The sequence below is a fragment of the Colobus angolensis genome, unplaced genomic scaffold, assembly GCF_000951035.1.
Source record: "Colobus angolensis palliatus isolate OR3802 unplaced genomic scaffold, Cang.pa_1.0 Scaffold63, whole genome shotgun sequence".
In the NCBI taxonomy this organism is placed as follows: Eukaryota; Metazoa; Chordata; class Mammalia; order Primates; family Cercopithecidae; genus Colobus; species Colobus angolensis.
In genome coordinates this window covers 10,067,875-10,090,099 of record NW_012119932.1, presented here as the reverse complement: position 1 = coordinate 10,090,099, position 22,225 = coordinate 10,067,875, and the positions used below count along the sequence as shown (strand labels likewise).

The following is a 22,225-nucleotide window of genomic DNA, read 5'->3' as shown; positions in this document are numbered from 1 at the left end:
TTTTTTGTATTTTTTTAGTACAGACAGGGTTTCACCGTGTTAGCCAGGATGGTCTTGACCTCCTGACCTCGTGATCCACCCACCTCGGCCTCCCAAAGTCCTGAGATTACAGGCGTGAGCCACCACACCCGGCCAATCTCATACTCCTTCTACAGTGTTTGGTGAGGCTATCAGGTTACATATCAATCTAGATAAGGCTGAGTTAATGAAGGTAGCCTAAAAAAGCCAGCAAGCACCCCTTATCTGGATATCCTCTGCTGACAACCAGTTGACTGGTTTTTTTTTTTTTATGTATTCAAAAATGGAAAAGGCAATGCGTGAAAGAACTTCCTAAAATGCACTCACCTGTGAAAATGAGAAACAGAAAGAGAAGTTAGGCAGCAGGGATGTATGTGGTGGTCTGTCCCTAAAAGTCCTACTGAGGATATCAATTTTCAGACTTCTCGTCCATGGCCTGGGACTGTTTGAACCCAGAGACACAGCAATGATTCTTTCTAAGACACAACTGAAGTTACATGTTGTTGCTGTTCTCAGGCTCTACTGCCTATGTTTTCACAGGTGGTAACTCAGGACAATGAAAACATATTCTGGGATGCAAGTATAGCACAAAGCAAATCATTGCCTAGCTGATCTGAGCTTCGGAAATGAAAGGATAAATGAAATTTTTTATGAGGAAGATAATGCAATATTGCTCCTTAAAACAAACTAATAGATACTTTGAATCTTTCCTTTTTGTTCTATGAACGTGCAACTATTCAGAAAAACAAAGAAAAGAAAAATGACTACAATTTCACAGAATCTTTTTAAAGAAAATAGACACTACTAAATATTAACATAGAGTAATTCATCATCTTCCCAAAGCTACTAAGAATTTGTTGGCGCTCGGTACAAAAATAAGCAGATCCATTTCTCTCCAAGATTATCAATATTGTCAATTTCCTCATCTTAATGGTGAAACATCGTTAGTCAGATATTAAGTCACTTGGGAAATCAGTGAGCTTGATTCTCTAAACCCTGAGTCAGAAAGCTGCCTAGGGCCAATGAAAACCCTTAGTGGTATGCATTCTGCTTAGCTGAGTGTCTCACCTGGGTTTGATCTTGTTGGCAAGGGGCTGCCATCGATCTTTGTTTTTATCTTTACTTAGGGAGGGGGTTTTTAGAGTCCCAAGAATGAAACTGACCCCTTGTTCACATTTCTCTATAATTCTTATTTTCTCTTAAAATCTAGTTTGCTGCACTCAATATATCTTGTCTTCCATATCCTTCACGATTTTTTTTCTCCAATTTTCTCTTTTCCTAAAAATGAATGTAATATACATTCCTGGAAAGAAGCCATCCATGTAAAAACAAGTCTATTTCTGACGTGTCGTATTTCATGTGCACAATGGTATGCTGCCCATCGTGCTTAGGAGCCAGGGCTAGTAAGGGAAGGGGTTACAAACCAGACAACAGTGACCACGGTGCAGCAATATCCTCATCAGGTGGGGATAGCAGTGCTGGAGCTCAACATGTCTCTCTTAAAACATGCACCTGAGAAACAACCTATGCTTACATCTTGTCATCTTCCTGCCTCTAATCTCTGCCCACAGACATCAGCACAGAATCAACTATGAAAAAAATAAACTTGAGGTGGTTGGAAAAAGTATGTGTATTCTTGGCCAGGCGCGGTGGATGATGCCTGTAATCCCAGCACTTTGGGAGGCCGAGGTGGGTGGATCACTTGAGGTCAGGAGTTTGAGACCATATGGCAGTCTGGCCAACATGGCAAAATCCTGCCTCTGCTAAAAAAAAAAAATTAGCAGAGGTGCACACCTGTAGTCCCAGCCACTCAGGAGGCTGAGGCAGGAGAACTGTGTGAACCTGGGAGGCAGAGGTTGCAGTGAGCCGAGATGGCGCCACTTCACTCCAGCCTGGGTAACAGAGCAAGAATGTCTAAAAAAAAGAAAAGAAAAAATATGTGTATTGCAAAGTGGATGAGAAAAAAGCAGCAGAAGCCATGAAAAGTATAAACTGCATATTTATGGAATAGGACAGAAATGAATTCCTAAGCTAAGGGGATTTTCTAGTTAGTGAGTATTTTGCCCTAAATATCTTTCCTTCTTTTGCAAAATTGGTTATCCTAATGAGGAATATAGTTGGAACTTCTAGTTGGTAGAATTTTATTCTGTTTAAGAAGCATCCAGGATATTCGATTATTTACACAAGTGCTCTGCTTTTAACATCTGGTTCAGAGGGGAACTGCAGGAACACACCATTTTTTTTTTTTTTTCCACTTTGGGAAGAGTGAAAAGAGGAGGCAAGTCAGCTACATTTGGGCACACAGCATTTCTTACTACACTGTATTTTCAGGGACTTTGGCGAGCATGAGAACAACGTGGAGTAGGGAAAGGATCTGGGAAGGATGGCACACACAAGCTTCAGCGATTTCAAATTTGCCCCGGGAAGACTTGCTTGGGGTAATGAGGGGAAGAGACTCTTCTTTTCTAGCCTGCATCACAAGCTTGCTTCCGCTGAGTCCCCAAGGCTTGCCCCGATCATCTGAAACTGAAGGTATGTTATAAGCAAAGCTGGTTTTAAAGGCCCCTCCTTAAACTTAAGGAATAGGTACGTGTTTCTGCAGGAAAGAAGCACCCGTGTTCTATTACTGATGGCCAGCAAAACCAGTCTGGAACGCACACAGACTCTTGTTAACTTATTAACAGCATCTTACTAAGCGTGCAGTCTTTTCAGTGGTAATCCTCTGAAAATAATACACTAAAGTTCTATGCTCCCTGACTGCCACTCATGGAAGGAGAATAATGCCAAGAAAGGTCAGCCATGTTCTCTGGGCCCTTTTGTCTGAAGTCTGCAACCCCCTGGAGATCTGTCAATCCCAAGTGATGTCTCTATTTAGGTGCTGTCAGTGGAGACGGCAGAGGCATCACAGATTGCTAATGACGGCTGCTAACTGGAGCACACAGGAGATGCTGGATGAGAGCTAGACATACTCCCTTCAGGGAAAAGGAGTCACACGCTAATGTCTGCAACTCAGGGTTAACAGAAAGGACCACAGGCTATTCATGATCATCTTCACTTATATCACTTTCAACCCATCTGCACATTTTAGCTGGGATGGGGAGTGGGAAGGAAGGGACAGATGACTGGGTTACCCTCCCCACCCTCATCTGCTTACTTCAGTATTAAGCAATGCTACTAAATTAAATTCACAGGTGCTTCCTAAAGCTACTTGAACTTAGGAGCCTAATAGAAAAGAATGATTAGGGTTCACTGGGGAAAAAAAGCAAAGAAAAAAGCTTCCTGTTTGATGTTGTTCTTTCTTTTTAACAGAGAGCCATGAAACCCAGGTATAATGTCCAGGGCAAACCTTAAAGGAGGAAACTATTATAAATGACAGGGATGGAAACTGCGCGAGCCAAACAGAGCAATGTCTCTTCGGAGTTAGAACCGAGACTTGCTGTAATAGGGCATGCTTGTTTTGTTTTCCACCTTAATGTCACCGGTGGATAACACAATACCTGTTTCTGTAGCGCTGCAATCCTCCCAGCAAGCGATTTGTCTCTGGGTTCTCTTTCCTCACTCTGCACCAGTCAGGGATGAAGCAATTTCAGAAGAGGGTTAATATAATTAGAGTAAAGCTGGCCATTATACCGTGTGAAAAGATGACACCCGACTCATATTGGCCTAGCAACAAGTTACCATTGCCTCAGCAGAGCTCGTCTGTCAGCTGTCGGAGGTAGGTTCCCTTTTAAGTAATAACATGCAGGAAGCATCTCACCCCGCTGTCAGTCAGCCTGCAATCGCCCTGACGCCGCACGCTTCAGTGCGTTGAGTTAGGAGCCCTCACCCATCCCCTTTATTAGAAGGCTGAGCGGCGCTCTGGTGGTGTTCTAACAAGGATCAGGCAGCAGGATTAAGCACTGTGACAAAGAGGATCTAATAAGCTAGAAAGTGGTGCATCTACAGACACGCTGGCTGGCTCCCAGACACAGATTCACTCTGCTCACTCCTCAGTCGGAAGGCGCAGGCCACTGGGGAAGCCAGGCAGCACCGTGATTAGCAGTGACCCTCTGACCGATGCTGCTATGAAGATCGTATATCACTCAGAGGCTTATTCTGCAATTGCAAATTGGATTTTCCATTTTATTACCCGCAAAAGGACCACATATGCTTCTTTCCAAAGCCTCTAGTACAGCAAGCTTTGCCATGCAACTGCAATTGTGTAAACACTAAATCATGCAAAACACTCATTCTCCTTGCTGGTTATAAATGTGATTGAATGCAATAGGCAATTGCAGCCCCATTAATAAGCAGGCTCATTTTCACTTATGGAAATTGGTTGTTTCCATAATCACACTCTAAGAATTCTTCCTGAGTATTCAAAATCCTGAAACATGTGCCTAGCAGCACCATTTATCACATAGTAAGCAATCGAGGCGATCTGGGCAAATTTTTCAGGTTATCAAAGTAGCATTCCCTCCCTTCCTAATTTCAAAATAATACCACAGAGAGCTTTTTTAAATTAATGTACTCCAAAATCCATGCTCTCTCACTCACTCATAAATATATAAGATTGTGGTCTAACAAGGTAAAACTAAAAAAAAGTGGCTGATTGGGTACAGTCCATCATTACTATACTAGATTTGTCCAAACCCAAGTAATTGATTTGCTCAGAAGGGATCAAGATTTGACATAATAACAGCTGAAAGATCACCTCCTCTCTGCAGCGAATCCTCACATGGAAGCTAACCACAAAAGACTCCAATACAAAATAAAAGCTACATTTAGGGACGCTCCCACATAGACAAAGATTCTACACATAAGTCTCCATAATTCTCATTATGATGTGCTACGCTACTAATTATAGCAGTGCATGATTATAGACAAATGGCTGACTCTGGAAAGTCCCTACTTCTTCACTTCTTTAGGAACTCACTTTACTGAGTGGAAAATGATCAGAAGGCCTATAAAATGCTCATATTGTTAACAGACAGTGCCTGCAATAACTAAACAATGGAAACAACGGGAAATTTCATTCCCAGGTGATAAGCAGAACAATACGCTATAGCCATACTATGAAACGCTATTCAGTTATTAAAATAGAGTTATTTGTATGCACTGACCTGGAGGGAGGTCTATAACTATAATAAAAAAAATAAGAATGTACTAAGCTTGCTATCAACCAATTTTTGAAAAAATACAGAAGAAATCCATATATGTATATGACTGTTTATGTGTAAAAGAAGAAAAGAGTAATATTAAGTTATTAAGGTTGATTTTCTCAAATAAGGGAAATACTAATGTTGGTTTTCTCAAATTAAGGTGGGGCACGAGGTTGAACTGGCAGAGCAAAGGATAAAACATGAATTATCGATTTGGAGAATTCCATGTTGTTACAAGTATGGATTATTCTCATAATTTAAAAATATTAAAGTACATTGAAAGGGAATCGTCAAAAACAAATTCAAAGCACATGGTGCACACTAATTGGTACAAAACAGTATCTCTTAATTTAAGTATAGCCTATTGCAGCGAACATCACGTTTGTGGCCCATTCTCTTCTGTCTGCGTAATAGATGACGGTCTATAATGCCCTAAGTGGAAAGAGAATCTAGGTCTGAGGTTGCTTTTCTTTCTGTGCATCATCAATGCAATGTAAGCTGGGATGTCTCATGACAGCTCTCAAATTTATTCTGTGGAGAACACAAGGCCACACTGTCATTCCGGCAACTGTCTGCTTGGCCTTTCCAGCAACACATTTTTCAAAGAGGCATTCTGTACATTTAATACATGCATTGCACTGCTGCTTTAAGACACATACTAAAATAAACGGTTACTCTTTGGATCCAGTCGGGGAAGATAGTACAACTTACATAAAAAAAGATTTAAAAAGAGAAAACCACCACCCTAACAAATAGTTCCAACACAAGCAGCACCTGATGTAAGTGTGTGCTGGTGTGAAGAGGCCCAGAAGAAAAATAGCATTTTACATTGTTTCTATCCAGTGCTCTTCTTGGCCATTTAATATCTGTGATCCAGGTTAAGAAGGGATAGAAGGAGCACTCAGTTGCTTATAAATATAATTAACCAGCAACGAAACAGTGCCATCCTCAACAGTCACCTCCAAGGTTGCCTTATGTTGCAAGTTGAAATGGCTGTTAAGTAAATAACATGTTTTAAACCTGGCATCCATTCAGGATTTCTCAATCATTCTTCTAAATGTGGGAGGCAATCTTGTTTTTGCTTGCCAGATTTCCTTTTTACTGCTCAGGTAATGTTAGGACATAATGGACAAAAGTCTGGTGGATCTGGCTCCTGATCCCAAGAACCATTCACTGACTTGGGCAAATTCTTACACTCTGTTGAGCTTCAGTTACCTCATTTGCCAAGTGAGAATAACACTACCAACTGATAGAACTGAGGACAGGGGCCAGAACGTGCATACGAAATGGTTCCATAAACTGGAAAGCACTTTGAAAATAGAAAATAACATTTTCGCTATTAAGTAAAACCTGCAAAAGGAAGAAAATGTATACTTGAAGGCAGTTTGCCTAAAATAAGAGTCCCCTCAAGGAATTCTTAAGCCCCTGAAATTGAGTGCAAAATTTGCACGGAGGCACTCTTCTGAGAAAAGCACCCATTCATAAGATTCGCAAAGGTCTGTGATCAAAAGTAGGGTTAAGATAAAATTTAGGAGCACTGATTTCATTTCTTAGAGGACTGAAATATTTCTTTTTTTTCGTTTCCTTATTTTTATTTATTTATTTATTTATTGAGACAGAATCTCGCTCTGTCACACAGGCTGGAGTGCAGTGGTGCGATCTCAGCTCACTGCAATCTCCACTTCCTGGGTTGACGCGACTCTCCTGCCTCAGACTCCCAAGTAGCTGGGAATACAGGCATGTGCCACTAAGCTCGGCTAATTTTGCTTTTTTATTTTATTTTATTTATTGTTAGTAGAGATGGAGTTTCACCATGTTGGCCAGGCTGGTCTCAAACTCCTGATCTCAAGTGATCCACCTGCCTCAGCCTCCCAAAGTGTTGGGATGACAGGCATACGCCACCATGCTCGGGTGAGGACTGAGATTTCTAAGCAGCAGCAGTCTTCCGCACCTAGCAGGAGTCCCCAAGACTCTCTAGCAGGAGTCTTCTGCTGTGCTCCCTGGGTGTGCTTGGCCATTCCTTGTCATCCCCCCATGATCCTCACTTCCTTTAAGTTCCCCAGCTCGTAGGGGCTGAGAGGAGGACATCCTTCCAAGCTCCCGGGAAGATGGAAATGTTAGCACCAAGGAAGCCTCAGGTACCTTAGAAACCCCAATGAGAAGTTGACTTCTGCAACGTAAACTGAAATAAATACATGTTCAACAAATACGTTTTGGTATCATTACTTTATACAGAATCAATAAAGTTATCACAAAACAGCCTTCACCGTGGCTGTTTATCATAAACGAATAGGTCTGCCACCTAAATACTACATTTATCTGGCTAGTTTAGCATTTGCTTAACATTCTGTCTCAGACCCTTTCCACAACTGTCCCGCTAGCAAGATTTAATATGAATAATACATAGAGTTGTTTAATTGATTTGTAATACTACAGACAGAAACAACTTGTTTTTCTCTTCCTAGGTCCTCTAGCACTCAGTAAATCCCTATGGCCTGAGATATATGGGCTTGTCAAGCCATCCATATTGCCTGGTTACTTTTATTCTATAGAAGACCTTTGAAAGAGCTAACATTCTCTACACAAAAATAGTAGTCTATGTCAAGTGAGGGGCACAAAACATTGGAAGAGTAAACTTTAGAAAATAATAACCATTACATCTATAATTAAGACAGAAGGCCCAAAACAGTATCTACCATTTGGGCTTCTGAATATACAGATGTAAGTCAATACAATGACTAGAAAACATCTCATTAAGACCAAGCTGTACATTCTTCTCATTTACAATTCAAAAATATCCTCCTACAAACTAACATAAAGCCAAAAGTACTATAATTCACAGGTGATGTGGTCTGGATTCACATCCCTGCCCAAATCTCATGTTGAACTGTAATTCAACATGGTGGAGGTAGAGGTGGAGTCTGGTGGGGGGGGTGATTGGATCATGAGGGTGGTCCTTCATGATTTAGCAACTGATCTTTGGTACTGATCTTGTGACAGTGAGTTATCATGAGATCTGGTTGTTTACAAATGCATAGCATCTCTCCCTTCTCTCTCTGGCTCCTACTCCCACCAGGTAAACCACCTCGCTCCTTCATGCCTTCTGCCACGACTGTAAGCTTTCTGAGGCCTCCCCAAAAGCTGAGCAGATGCCAGGATCATGCCTCCCGTACAGCCTGAGAAACTGTGAGCCAATTAAACCTCCTTTCTTTATAAATTACCCCATCTCAGACATTTCTTTACAGCAGTGTGAGAACTAATAGAGAAAACTGGTACTGAGGAGTGAGACATTGCTATAAATTTTCAGAAAATTTCACATTTTCAGATATAAAAGATATCTGAAAATGTAGAAGTGATGTTGGAACTAGGTAACGGGCAGAGGTTAGAAGAGTTTGATGGACTCAAAAGAAGACAGGAAGATGATGGAAAGTTTGGAACTTCCCAGAGACTGTCTGAATGGTTATGACCACAATGTTGGTAGTGATATGGGCAGTGAAGTCTAGGCTGAGGATGTCTCAGATGAAAATTAGAAACATATTGGGAACTGGAGTAAAGGCCACTTTTGTTATGCCTTAGCAACAAACTTGGCTGCACTGTGCCCCTACCCTAAGGATATATGGAACTTTGAACTTGACAGTAATGATTTAGGGTATCTGGTGGAAAAAATTTCTAAGCAGTAAAGCACTCAGGACGTGCCTGTCTGCTTCTGATAGCCTATGCTCATACTCATGAACAAATAAATAATGTGAAGTTGGAACTTATATTTAAAGGGGAAGCAGAATATAAAAGTTTAGAAAATTTGCAGCCTGACCATGTGGTAGAAAAGTAAAGCTTATTTTCAGGAGAGGAATTCAAGCAGCATGTACAAATTTGCATAAGTAAAGAAAAGCCAAGTGCTAACAGTCAAGACAATGGGGAAAAAGTGTCAAAGGCATCTTGGAGAACTTCGTGGGGACACCTCCCATCATAGGCCAGGAGGTCTAGGAGGACTGAATGGTTTCCTGTGCCAGGCCCAAGGCCCTGCTGCTTAGGATACTACTTCCTGGATCCCAGTCACTTTACCTCTGGCCATGGCTCAGCTCGGGCCACTGCTTTACCTCTGACCCAGGTATAGCTCAGGGCACTACTTCAGAGGGGCAAGCCATAAGACTTGGTGGCTTCCATGTGGTGTTAAGCCAGCAGGTATACAGAGTGAAAGAGTTGAAGATTGGAAGCCTCTGCCTAGATTTCAGAGAATGTAAGGAAAAGCCTGAATGTCTAGGCAGAAACCTGCTGCAGGGGCAGAGCCCTCATGGAGAACCTCTACTAGGGCAGTATGAAGGAGAAATATGGGGTTGGAGCCCAGACACATAGTCTCCACCAGGGCACCACCTACTGGAGCTACCAGAAGTGGGCCACCAACCTCTAGACCAGAGCACGGTAGATCCACTGACAGGCTGAACTCTGCACCAGGAAAAGCTGCAGGCACTCAATGCCAGCCCATTAGAGCAGCCACAGGAGCTAAACACTGCAAGGCCACAGAGGTGGAGCCATCCAGGGCTTTGGAAGGCCGTCTCTTAAATGAGAGTGCCCTAAACGTGGAACATGGAGTCAAGGGAGATAATTTTGATGTCTTAAGATTTAATGACTGCCATGCTGGGTTTTGAACTTCCATGGGAGCTGTAGCCCCTTTCTTTTGGCCAATTTCTCCCTACTGGAACAGGAGTATTTACCCAATGCCTCTATCTCCATTGTATCTTGAAAGTAACAAACTTATTTTTTATTTTACAGGCTCACAGGTGGAAGGGACCAGCCTTGTCTCAGGTGAGACTTTGGACTTTTGAATTAATGCTGCAATGAGTTAAGATTTTGGGGGACAGTTGGGAAGGCATGATTGTATTTTGCAATGTAAGAAGAACATGAGATTTGGAAGGGCCAAGGGCAGAATGATATCGTTTGGATCTGTGACCCTGCCCAAGGCTCATGTCGAACTGTGAACCTCAATGTTTGAGGTAAGGCCTGGTGTGAGGTGGCAGGACCATACGGAAAGTCCTTCATGAATGACTTAGCAACATCCCTCTGGTGCTGTTCTAGTGACAGCGAGTAATCATACACTCTGGGTATTTAAAAGTGTGGGGTACCTCCCCACTTCCTTTCTTGCTCCTGCTCTCACCATGTGAGTCATCTCACTCCCCCTTTGCCTTCTGCCATGACTTTAAGTTTCCTGAGGCCTCCCCAGAAGCTGAGCAGATGCCAGCATCATGCTTCCTATATGCCATGCAGAACTCTGAGCCAATTAAACCTCTTTCCTTTATAAATTACCGAGTCTTAGGTATTTCTTTATAGCAGTGCGAGAACAGACTAATACAGCGGGGTTGGTTGGGTTAGAGGAATGGACAAACATTTTCCCTGCATTGCTGGTTAGAATCCAAACTGGCACCTCTCCTCTGAAAAGCAATTTGGCAATTTATATTGAGAGCTGTGAAAATGTTCATACTGTGTGACCTGGTAATTCCACCCTAGTAATAAATTTATGCTGAGGAAATAATCACTCATATTAACAATGATTTATGAATACAGATTTTCAACTGGGTGTTGCTAATGTCCTTCTGAACAACTAGAAACAACTCAGATGTCTAGGGGGTTGGTTCATGAGATACTCAGAGGATGGTGTAATATGCAGCCATATGATTAAAAATGTTTTCAAATAAAATTTAATGACATGAGGCAATGGTCATAATATTGAAGGTCAAAATGAAGGCTATAAAACTTATATAGCATGATCATAACTTTTTAAAACAGAATATATACACAGGTGTATAGGAAAAAGACTAGAAGAAATACACATATAAGTGTATATGCATATGAACAGAGAAAAGACTGGAAAAAAATCTCAGAATTTAAAGGGGTTATTTTTGGATGACAGATCATAAATGCCACCCTTTTCTGTTTCCCAGATTTACTGAAGCAGGGATTCTCAAACTTGAGTGTGCATCAGAATATGTTTTACAGAATGACTAAAACCTCTAGAGCTTTTAGTTTCATAGGTCTTGGGTGAAGCCCTAGTGTTTGCATCTCTAACAAGTTCTTAGGGGATGATGATGTTTCTGGCTGAAGGACCACACTCTAAAAAAATCTCTTCTTTCACAAGGATAAAATTTTTAACATTAGAACTTTAAAATTTTAAATAAAAGAAAAAATTAAATCTATTTAGAGTACTGAAAAAAAATCTGAATTTTTAGATACTACCACAAGTTCTACAAAGGATAAAAACCCCCCAACTAAAGAATCATCATTATCATAATAATATTGGTTTTTATTTCTTATACGTGTACCATGTACCAGGTATCATTTCGGGAGCTGTGCATACGTTATTACACAGTGTCACAATAATCTTGCATGGAAGGCATTTTTATGATCTCATCTTAAAAAAGCAGCAGCAACTACCATTTTGGGGGTTTAGGATTCTTACTCAAGGTCATGTGACTTGTAGGCAGCCAGTCAAGTATTTAAAAACCAATTTATCTGGCTCTCTCAAAGGCCTTGGTCTTTCCAGTATGTAACAACAGATTTTCTCCCTCCTGTAAAAAGGTATTGAATATTGTTGGTATAATCAATAGTGACATGATTTAGGAGCACTAGGGAGTTATGCACAAAAACAAGTCACACCTCCCTCACAGGGCCCAGAATTCTGTCATCGGAATCATTCCCTTTGGGCTGAAAGCCCTATTACCTCCAGAAATTTTATTTTTAAATTAAAACACCCTAGTAGGGTAATGCATTAGGTGAATACACTTTCTTTTCTTTTTGTTTAGTTTTTTTGGTTCCACTTTAAATTGGTTACTTTTTAAAAAATAATATCCTCTGCTATTTTAGTTAGTTCACTGGTTAGTTTTCCCCCCACTTTTTATTGCATTAAAATACACATGGGATAAAATTTATCATTTTCATGATTTTTAAGGGTATGGTTTGGTGATATTAATACATTTGCAATTTTGTGCAAACACCACTGTACCACTGGCCTCCATAACTTTTTTCATCCTGTAAAACTTGAACTCTACAATTATACAACAATAACTCCCCATTTCTCCTTTCCCTTATCTCCTGGCAACCACCATTCTGTTTCTCTCTCTGATTTTGACTGTTCTAAGTATCTCATATACATGGAATCATACAGCATTTTTTCTTTTGGACTGGCTTATTTCACTTCATATAATGTCCTCAAGGTTTGTCTATGTTATAGCATATGTCAAAATTATCTTCCTTTTTTAAGGCTAATATTCCACTGTGTATATAGTCATCTCTCAGTATCCATGGGGACAGGTTCCAGGACCCCTGTGGATGTGAAAATTGATGGATGCTCAAGTCTCTTACATAAAATAGTGTAAATTTTCATATAACCTGTACACATCCTCTGTGTGCTTTAAATAATCTCTAGATTATTTACAATACGATGTAAATGTGATATAAATGATTTTATACTATATTTTAAGATATGTACCTTTAAAAGTGTTGTTCTGGGGCCAGGTGCAGTGGCTCAAGCCTGTAACCAGCACTTTGGGAGGCCAAGGTGGGCGGATCACGAGGTCAGGAGATCAAGACCATCCCAGCTAACACGGTGAAACCCCAACTCTACTAAAAAATACAAAAAACTAGCTGGGCGACGTGGCGGGCGCCTGTAGTCCCAGCTACCCGGGAGGCTGAGGCAGGAGAATAGCGTAAACTTGGGAGGCAGGAGCTTCCAGTGAGGTGAGATCCGGCCACTGCACTAAAACCTGGGCGACAGAGCGAGACTCCGTCTCCAAAAAAAAAAAAAAAAAGTGTTGTTCTGCTATTTTTGTTGTTTTCTTTCCCCATACAGTTTATTTTTTTTGAGACAGTCTCGCTCTTTCACACAGGCTGGAGTGCAAAGGCACGATCTCAGCTCACTGCAACATCTGCTTCCCAGTTCAAATGATTCTCCTGCCTCAGCCTCCCAAGTAGCTGAGACTACAGGCAAGTGCCACCACACTCAGTTAATTTTTGCATTTTTTAGTAGAGATGAGGTTTCACCATGTTGGCCAAGCTGGTCTTGAACTCCTAACCTCAAGTGATCAGCCCACTTCGGCCTCCCAAAGTGCTGGGATTACAGGAGTGAGCCACTGCACCCAACCCCCACACTTTTTATTTTTATTTATTGATTGGCTGATTCTTTTTTGAGAAATGCATCTCTCTCTGTTGCCCAGGCTGGTGGAGGACTTCTTGGTTCAAGCAATTCTCCCGCCACACCCTCCTGAGTAGCTGGAATTATAGGCACACCGCACCACGCCCAGTCCAAATATTTTTGATCTGTGGTTGGTTGATTCCGTGAATGCAGACTCTATGGATACGAAGGGCCAAATGTAAATACCATATTTTGCTTATCCATTCATCTGCTGATATACGCATGCACTGCGTTCACATTTTAGCTACTGTGAATAATGCTGCTATAAATATGGCCATACAAATATCTTTCTGAGACTCTGTTTTCAATTATTTCGGGAATATACTCAGAAGTGAAATTGCTGGGTCATATGGTAGTTTTAATTTTTTGAGAAACTGTCCTACAATTTTCCATTTCCACCAACAGTGCACAAGGGTTCCCAACCTCATCTTTTTGTTAATACTTGTCATTTTTTTTTTTATAGCAACCATCCTAATGGATGTGAAATGACGTAGCATTGTAGTTTTCATTTGCACTTCCCTAATGTCTAGAGATGTTCCACATTTTTTCATATGCTTATTGGCCATTTATGTATCTTCTTTGGGAAAATGTTATTCAAGTCCCTTGCCATTTTTCAATTGGGTTGTGTTTTTTTGTTGTTGCTGTTGTTGAGTTTTAGTTCTCTATACACTCTAAATTTTAATCCTTTATCAGATATACAATTTACAAATATTTTATCTCATTCTGTGGGTAGTCTTTTTAGAAAAAATATATTTTAATTGACACAGTGAAATTATACATACTTATGGGGGTACAATTTGATGTTTCGATACACATCTATGCCGGATAACTATCCAATCTGGGTGGCTAGGGTATCCATCACCTCATGCACTTATTTCTTTGTGGTGAGAACATTTGAAAGCCTCTCTTCTAGCTGTTTCCTAATATACAATATTTCACTGTTAGTTACAGTCACTCTACCCTGTAACAGAACATCAAAATTTATTCCTACTATCTACTTGTAACTCTGTATCCACTGGTCAACATCTCTGCATCCTTCCTTCTCTTCCCTTCCCTCCCAGTCTCTGGTAACCACTATTCTACTTCCTGCTGCAATGATACCAACTCCGTTTTCATTAAGAAAAAAAGATCTCATATGAGTGAGATCATGTGTTATGTGTCTTTATGTGTCTGGGTTATCTAAACATGACTTCCTTCATGTTCATCCATGTGTGGCAAATGAGAAGATTTCATACTTTTTATGGCTGAATAATATTCCATTATATATATATATATATATACACACACACACATACACACACACATTTTCTGTATTCATTCATGCATTAATGGACACTTAAGGTTGATTACATATCTTAGTTATTGTGAATAGTGCTGCAATAAACACGGGAGTTGAAGTTTTCTCTTCAACATACTAATTTCTTTTGGATATATACCTAGTAGTGGAATTGCTGGATCATATGGCAGTTCTATTTTTAATTTTTTGAAGAATCTCCAGACTGTTTTCCATAATGGCTAATTTACAATCCCATCAACAATGTGTTTCCCTTTCTCCACATCCTTGCCAACACTTACTTTCTTTTCTCTTTTTAACAATAGCCATGCTAACTGGAGTGAGGTGGTATTTCATTGTGGTTCTGATTTGCATATCCTTGATGATTATTGATGTTATTTTTTCATATACAAGTTGGCCATATGTATGTCTGTTTTTGAGACATGTCTATTAAGGTAGTTTGCCCAATTTTTTAATCAGGTTTTTTTTTGCTGCTATGATTCTTATGTATTCTGAATATTAACCTCTTGCCAGATACACAGTTTGTAAATACTTACTCTCATTCTTTAGGTGACTCTTCACTCTGTTAATAGCTTCCTTTCCTATGCAAAAGCATTATAATTTGATGTGATCTTGTTTGTCTAGTTTTGCTTTTGTTGCCTGTTGCTTTTGAAGTCTTATTTTAAAAACCCTTCTCCAGGTCAATGCTGTGAAAAGTTTCCCCTGTTTTCCTCTAGTAGTTGCATAGTTTTGGGTTTTACATTTACATGTTCAATCTGTTTTGATTTTTTTTTTTTTATGGTAAGAGGTAGAAGTCTAGACTCATTCTTTCGCATGTGGATATCCAATTTTCCCAGCACCATTTACTAATGTGTGTTCTTAGCACCATTATGAAAAATTAGTTGGCTACAGATGTGTAAATTTATTTCTGGGCTCTCTATTCTGTTCCACTGGTTTATGTGTCTGTTTTTAAAGCCAGTACCATGCTTAGGTTACCTTAACTTTGTAGTAGCATTGACTCTTGAACAACTTTTGACTCCCCCAAAATAACTATTAACAGCCTACTATTGATCAGAAACCTTACCAATAACATAGTCAATTAACACATTTTGTATGTTACATATATACTATATTCTTACAGTAAAGCTAGAGAAAATGTCATTAAGATAAAAAGGAAGAGTAAATATATTATTATTCATTAAGTAGATGTGGATTATTATAAAGGTCTTCATCCTTATTGTCTTCCTGAGTAGTCTTCCTGTTGAGGGACTGGTCTTGCTGTTGCAGGGGTGGCAGAAGCAGAAGAAAACTGACATAAAAGTGAGCCTGCACAGTTTAAATCTAAGTTCTTTAGGAGTCAACTGTACATTTTGAACCTGGGTGGTATGATACCTCCAGGCTTTTCTTTTTGCTCAGGGTTGCTTTGGTTATTTGTGTCCTTTTGCAGTTCCATATGAATTTTAGGATTTTTTTTCTATTTGTGTAAAGAATGTCATTAGTATTTTGATAGGAATTGCATCAAATCTGTAGATCATTTTAGGTCATATGGCCATCTTAACTATATTAATTCTTCCAATCCATGAAGACAAAGTAGCTTGTCATTTATTTGTGTACTCTTCAATTTTTTTGGTTAAAGTTTTAGAGTTTCAATATAGAGATCTTTCAATTTGGTTCAGTTTGTTTCTATTATTATTATTATTTTTAGCTATCATAAATGGAGCTGTTTTCTTGATTTCTTTTTCAGATAATGAACTAATATTAATAATGATTAGTTATTAGAAAGACTACTGATTCTTGTACGTTGATTTTGTATCCCATAAGTTTACTGAATTCATTTATTAGTTCTACCAGTTCTTTAGTAGAATCCTTTGGGGTTTCTATATGTAAGACCATGTCTGCAACCAGGACAATCTGACTTCCTCTTTTCCAATTTGGATGCCTTTTATATCTTTCTCTTTCCTAACTGCTTAGGCTAGGACTTCCAGTACTATGTTGAACAGAAGTGGCAGAAGTTGGCATCCTTGTCTTGTTCCATATATTAAAAGAAAACTCTTCCCCATTCAGTAGATGTTAGCTGTGGGTTTTTCATATATGACCTTTACTGTGTTAAGGTACATACCTTGCATAACTAATTTGTTGACAGTTTTTATGAAAGAATGCTGAAGGATGTCAAATGCTTTTTCTGCATCTACTGAAATGATCATATTGTTTTTGTCTTTCTTTCTGTTAATGTGATGTATTACACTGACTTGCATAAGTTAAACTACCTTTGCATCATGGTATAAGTAATACTTGATCATAGTGAATCATCTTTTTAATGTGCTGCTGGATTCAGTTTAACATCTTATTAAGAATTCCTGCATCTATGTTCACAACATAGATATTTACCTGTAGTTTTTTGTTGTTGTTGTTGTATCGCTGTCCAGATTTGGAATCAGGCTAATGCTGACCTCATAAAATTTTAGAAATACTCCCCACTTACCAATTTTCTGGAATAGTTTGAGGAGAATTGTTATTAGTTCTTCTTCAAATGTTTTGTAGAATTCAGTAACGAAGCCATCAGTTTCTAAGCTTTTCTTTGATGAAAGACTTATTTATTTATTATACTTTAAGTTCTGGGATACATGTGCAGAACGTGCAGGTTATAAAGGTATACATGTGCCATGGTAGTTTGATGAACCCATCATCTACATCAGGTATTTCTCCAATGCTATCCCTCCTCTTACTCCCCACCCCCGACAGGCCCCGGTATGTAACGTTCCCCTCCATGTGTCCATGTGTTCTCCTTGTTCCACTCCCACTTATGAGTGAGAACATGCAATGTTTGGTTTTCTGTTTCTGTGTTAGTTTGCTGAAAATGATGGTTCATCCATGTCCCTGCAAAGGGCATAAACTCATTCTTTTTTTATAAACTCATTCTTTGTTTATGGCTGCATGGTATTCCACATGGTGTATATGTGCCACTTTTTCTTTACCCAGGAAAGATTTTTTATAACTAGTTTCTTCACTAGTTATTAGTCTGTTCAGATTTTAATTTCTTTATAATTGAATCTTGGTAGGTTGTATGTATCCAAGAACTTATCTATTTCTTCCATGTAATCAAATTTGTTGGCATATAGGAGCTCATAATATTCTCTATAATTTTCTGTATTTCTGTAGTGTCAGTTGTAACATCTCCTTTCCCATCTCTGATTTTACTTGAGTCTTGTTTTCAGTCTAGCTAAAAGTTTGTTGATTTTGCTTAGTTTTTCAAAAAACCAACTCTTCGTTTTGTTGATCTTTTGAATGTTAATTTGTCTTTATTTCTGCTCTGAGCCTTATTCTCTCTTTCAATCAATTTTGGGTTCAGTTTGTTCTTGTTTTTCTAGTTCCATCATTAGGTTGTTCACTAGAAATCTCTCTTCTTTTCTAATGTAGTTGTGTATTGCTATAAAATTCCCTCTTAAAACTGCTCTTGCTGTGTCTCACAGGTTTTGGTATGGTGTGTTTGCATTCTTGTTTGTCTCAAAGCAATTTTTCATTTCTCTGTTAATTTCTTAATTGACCCACTGGTTGTTTAGGGCCATGTTGTTTAATTTCCACGTATTTCAAAGAATCCAAAGTTGCTCATGTTGTTGTTTTCAAGTTTCATATCATTGTGGTTAGAAAAGATACTTGATAGGATCTCTATCTCAAACCTGTTAAGGCTTGTTTTGTGGCCTACCATGAGCTCTATCCTGGAGAATGTTCCATGTGTAATTGAGAAGAATTTGTATTCTGCAGCCATTAGAACGTTCAGTAAATGTCTACTAGGTGCATTTGGTCTTTGATGCAGTTTTAGTCTGGTATTTCTTTGCCAAATTTCTCTTTTATAATTGTATTGCAGTTGATCTGTACGTTTATGTGCAATCCTATTTGTTTTGTATATCTGTATGTTTCAGGGCTGAGTGCATATGTATTTATAATTGTCATATTCTCTTGTTGAATTTATCCTTTAATCATGACATAATGACCTTTTTTTCTTTTTCCAGTTTTTGACTTAAAATCTGTTTTATCTGATACAAGTATAGCTACACCTGCTCACTTTTGGTTTCCATTTGCATGGACTATATTTTTCCATTCCTTCACTTTCAGTTTATGTTTGTCTTTAATAATGATGTGAGCCTCTTGTAGCCAGCAGATAGTTGGGTCTTATTTTTAAAATCTGTTCAGCCACTCTGTAAATTTGAGACTTTAATCCATTTACATCCAAGGCTATATCGATAAAAATTTATTCTTGCCATATTTTTGTTTTCTGCTTGTTTTGTAGATCCTTCTTCCCTTTTACTCATGTTATTTTCCTTTGTGGTTTGGTGGTTTTCTGTGCTGCAAAGTTTTGTTTTCTTTCTCTTTATTGCTTATTATTCTGTAGTAATTTCTTTCTTTGTGGTTACCATGGGGCTAACATAAGAGTCTTATAGTTACAATAGACTATATCGACCTGATAGCAATTTAAATCTGGTTGCATGAAAGTATTCTAGACTTAATCCCATACACAATTTATATTTTTGTTGCTTTGATTTACTTATTTATTACATATTTGTAGCCACTAAGTGTGGTGGTTGTTTTTGACCATTTTGATTTCTAAGTCTTCATACTAGAGGACTGATTTACACAGCACCATTAAATCACTAGAGTATTTTAAGTTTATGAATTTACCTCTACTAGTGAGTTGTACACCTTCACATGTTTTCATGATAATTATTGTCCTTTCTTTTCCAGTGGTAGCACTCCCTTAAGCATTCCTTATAAGGTCACCCTACTGGTGACAAATTCTCTCACCCTTTGCTTGTCTGAAAAGGTCTTTATTTCTCCTTCATTTCTGAAGGATAACTTTGTTGGATATAATATTCTTGGCTGAGAACTCCTCCTCCCCACAAGCCCCCCTTCTTTAAGCACTTTGAATATATCATCCCATTCTCTTCTAACCTGCAAGGTTTCTGCTGAAAAATCTACTAGTAGTCTAATGGACATTCCCTTGTGTGTGATGTGCCACTTTTTTCTTGTGGCTTTTAAACTTCTGTCTTTAACTTTTGAGAGTATGATTATATTGTGCCTCAGAGAGGACTGAATCTAACTGGGGACCTCTGAACTTGCTGAATTTCTATGTCCGTATTTTTCCCAAGACTTGGGAAGTTTTCATCTATTATTTCATTAAATAGGTTTTCTGTGCCTTTCTCCAACTCTTCTCCCTATGAAGTTCCTATAATGCAAACATTTGTTCACTTAATGGTATCGCATGAGTCCCATAGATTTTCCTCACTTAAAACAAAATTCCTATTTTTTTCCCCTCTGACTGGGATAATTCAAGAGGCCTGTCTTCAAGTTCAGAAATTATTCTGCTTGATCTAGTCTGTTGTTGAAGCTCTCCGCTGCACTTTTTATTTCACTCATAATTTCTCAGCTCCAAGATTTCTGTTTGATTCTTTATGACACTTATCTTTGTTGCATTTCTCATTCAGATCATGAATTGTTTTCCTGATCTCACTGAATTATTTGCTGTATTCTCTTGTATCTCCATGAGTTTCCTTAGGATTATATGAATTTATTTTCAGGCATTTCATAAATGTCATTTTCTTTGGGGTCTGTTACTAAACTTATTGTGTTCCTTTGGAGGTATCATGTTTCCTTGATTTTTCACATTTCTTGTGTCCCTATGCTGATACCTGAACATCTAGTGGAATAGTGACCTCTTCTAAGTTTATGAAGTAACTTTCATTAGGAGATAATTCTTCCTGTAGACTGGTCCCAAGGTGTCATTTGAGTATGGTGAGTTGGCTTTAGTTCTGGGTGGACTCAGTAGCATGGTCTACATGTAGTTTTTTCAGCTGCAATCTTCATCAGCAATGTCTGCAATTGCCTCGGTGGCCTATGCTATAGGAATTTGTGATAGTTGTAGTGTGTTTTTGCTGGGAGTAGGGGTGTTGGGCTGACTGTGTGGGTGTGGAGGGCTAAAAGGCTCTCCAACAAGCTTTTTAGGGAGGTGGGGCCACCACTAGTCTGGCTGTTGGGCTGAGCTCAGCTGCATGTGGGTGTGGCTAGCTGAGCAGCTATGTGGCCGTCTCTTCAAGAGGATGGATGAAGAGTCTACTGGTCTGATGCTGTGCCAGGTGCACATAGGTGCAGCTGTGTCAGGTGACCCTGTAGGAGTCTGTCGAGATGAGCAGGTCCACCACTGGCCCAGCTGTTGGGCTGGATGTAAGTGTGAAATGGGGTTGGGCAGCCCTGCAGTTATTTGGAAGGCAGGGCTGCTGCTGGACCAGCTGTCAGCTAGACATAGAGTAGCAGTCAGCTGCTCTTTGGGTGTCTGTATGGGGGAATGAGGTTGCCACAGAACCAGCAGTTGGACCAGGTATGGGTGCACCATGCTTGGTGGGATAGGTGGCTATAGTGCAGGTATGTGCAGGAGAGGTATCTGGCTGACTGTTTGGTGACTTCCACACCATGCAGATCTGCCTGTTCCCTGGGGGGCGGAGGTGTGCAGTGTGTCACTTGGGTTTGAACACTGGGGTCTCAATCATTCCATCTGACCTATGCTTCAGGTAGCTATGGTCATGGTGCTGCAAGTACCTGTGTGAATGTAGTGTAAGGACAGCTGGGCCTCCAGGATGAAAAGAGTCAATTGCTATTGGTCTGCAGGGCAGGATGCACTCCAGTAGTGGGAACGGTTCAAGATGGGACCCAGCTGAAGCTGCTTAGGTTACAGGTCCTCAATGTGGACTCTGAGGCATTGCATCTGTGTGAGCTCCTGGCTACTCTCCAAACTGGATTCGGGGGCTGTGAAGTCTAGGGGACTCCTATATCAAAGATTGCTAGCATTTCTGGTGGCAATGGGGACTGCTGGGAATCAGCAGCATACTTTTCCTCATGAACAGCACCCCGTGACTGCCAAGTCTCCATGGAGGGAGACTGTGGCAGAGGCAGGATGCCTCGCTCACCTGTCCATGGTGCTGTCCTGGCCTTCCATGCACCACAGGAAGCTTGCTGCTCCCCTCGTGCTGTCCAGCATACTTCCTCAGTCACTCTAGTTGAAACATAGTTGTTTATTTGTTTAGATCCCCTTTTGGGGGAGGGATGGCACCTCTCATTGGCCATATTGCTCTGGGTTGCCTTTTCATCGTGTTGAATTCATTGTGTTGATATTGTCTTTTGATGCACAAAATTTTTAAATTTTCATTTAGTCCAATTTGCCTGTTTTTTCTTTTGCTCTCTGTGCCTTTGGTGTCATAGCCAAGAAGTCATCTCAAAATCTAGCATCGTGAAGACTTTGTCCTATGATTTCCTCTAAAATTTTTATAGTTGTAGTTCTTACATTTAGGTTTTTGATTCGTTTTGAGTTAATTCTTCTATATGTTATTAGGCAAGGGTCCAACTTCATTCTTCTGCATATGGCTATGTAGTTTTTCACTTCATCATTTCTTAACAAGACTGTCTTTTTCCCATTGAGTGGTTTTGGCACACTTAGCAAAAAATCATTTGACCATATATGCAAGAATTTATTTCTGGGCTCTCTATTCTATTCCATTGGTCAATGTATCTGCCTTTAGGGCAGTACCACACTGTTTTGAGTATTGTAACTGTAGCAAGTTTGAA

At 39.6% G+C, this 22,225-nt stretch overlaps 1 protein-coding gene across 2 annotated transcripts in view; it reads right to left on the bottom strand.

The window, feature by feature from the left end:
- RSU1 (Ras suppressor protein 1) overlaps nucleotides 1-22,225 on the bottom strand; it is a 240,048-nt gene that overhangs the window by 117,662 nt on the left and 100,161 nt on the right. The window lies entirely within an intron of this gene.